We start from the raw sequence: 2,033 nt of genomic DNA on the forward strand, positions 1-2,033 counted from the left end.
GAGGCATCGTTGAACCTTCAAGCTCGGCGGGACTTCGGCGTTGACGAGAAAACCTCCGTCGTTGGAAGGGAAGACAGCAGCTTTTTGCGTGCGCCGCAACAAGGATGGCATTTAGCGGACCAAAGAAAGGCCGTCACCATGAAGTGGAGACAGTTTTGGCTGACTTTGTTCGGACGCAGAGAGCAGCTGCCAACAGCCAACAAGCTGCCAACAGCTGCCACCAGCTGACAACAGAAGTGCTCCAAGCAAAAGCTAGGGAACTTTCGAGGGAGCGAGGCATAAGGCCAAAGGATTTCAAAGCCAGCAGGGGCTGGCTTCAGAAATTCATGAAGCGCTTCGGCTTCAGCCTCCGACGTCGCACTTCAATCACCCAGAAGCTGCCAAGCGATTTAAAAGAAAAGCTGATAGCTTTTCAGCGCTACGTGCTGCGAAAGAGAGAAGTGGCAGGCTACAACCTTGGGCAAATCGGCAACGCCGACCAGACGGCTGTGTATTTTGATATGCCAGTGGCGTACACCGTGAATGAAAAGGGTGCCAAGGAGGTGAAGGTGCGCTCTGCCCGCTACGAGAAGCAGCGTGCAACTGCGATGCTGTGCTGCACAGCCAATGGACTTAAACTCCCTCCTTATATGATATTTAAAAAGAAGACACTGCCTGCTCGAGAAACTCTCCCAAGAATTGACATTGTGCGGGCAAATGAGAACGGGTGGATGACGGGTGCGATGGTGGAAGAGTGGGTTAAGATTGTGTGGTGACGGCATCCAGGAGCCCTTTTGACAAAGAACTCGGTCCGACAACGTGAAGGCTGTGCTTGCCCAAGCGAATATGGACCTTGATGTCATACCGGGCGGCATGACGGGCCAGTTGCAGCCACTTGATGTCTGCATCAACAAACCTGGGGCCACGGTGAGCTATACGCTCATGTGCGGTTCACAGGCCCACTGGTCAGCTTTGTTTTTTTCCCTCGCTTTGCGTGCACATTCTTGCATGTAGTGAACCCGCTCGCCCCACGTAGGGTGCCGTGAGCTATACGCCCACGTACAGTTCACAAGCCCGCTTTACTCCATTTGCTTTTTTTTTTCTCCTGCTTTTTTGCGCCGCGGTTTCTCTTTATTTTTATTATTCTTCAGCTGGCATCCTTGATTTTGTACGTATACTCTTGCATTCACTAAACCTGCTGTCTTTCCATGGGTTGCTGTAAGCGACATGGTCACGTGACGCCTTTTTCTTTTTTACTTTCCCGCTATCAGACAAGATGGCGCCACCTGTCAGCTCCCCAGACACCAGACCACCAAGCCGGATCCCAGTTCGCTCGCTGCTTGCTACACTGCCGCAACCTGACTTCAACCACGCCAGTCCCGGCGCACAGCCGATATGCCACGAGCAGGAACTAATATTGTTTTTTCCTCTCCCCAGTTGCTTCAGATGTACAGAAGAAGGCTGCTCAACGAGCTACTCACCAGCAGTCTGGACATCTCGACGACAATCCCTTCAGCGACGCCTCAAGCAACAACATGGCACCAGGATCCTGACAACTACACATTTCTGCACTCTTTGCAGGAAGATACTAGGATCCCGGCCGACTTCGCACGGATGCCTCGCTGGCATCCTGCACAACCTCGCCATGCGGATTCAACACCCGCACAAATGCACTGAGTGCCCCTCTTCCTTTCCTTCCACGAAGGGTCTCGACAACCACCAGCAGGCACACAGGAAAAAAGTGGCAGCGCAGCAAGCCTCGTCCACAACCCAGCAGACTTCAGCAGCTGGCAGCGAATCTAACACTGACGCTCCACTTCCAGATGTGACCCTGACTCCGGTCCCCTCGAGGGAGACCACGCCTGCACCGATGCCAGCTGCTTCAGCAAGTAGCAGCCCCCAGGCTATGCCGTCTCCACCGACTTTGACAATAGAAGCATCTCCCTGTTTTTCAGAAGAAAGCAGCGAACCTGCTGCGCGCTGACCTTCTCTCCCCCTCTCAGCAGGCATACGTCAACAATGAGGCAGCACATGACACGACGAGCAGCACGGCC

This window comes from Dermacentor andersoni, chromosome 3, assembly GCF_023375885.2.
Source record: "Dermacentor andersoni chromosome 3, qqDerAnde1_hic_scaffold, whole genome shotgun sequence".
Taxonomy (NCBI): domain Eukaryota; kingdom Metazoa; phylum Arthropoda; class Arachnida; order Ixodida; family Ixodidae; genus Dermacentor; species Dermacentor andersoni.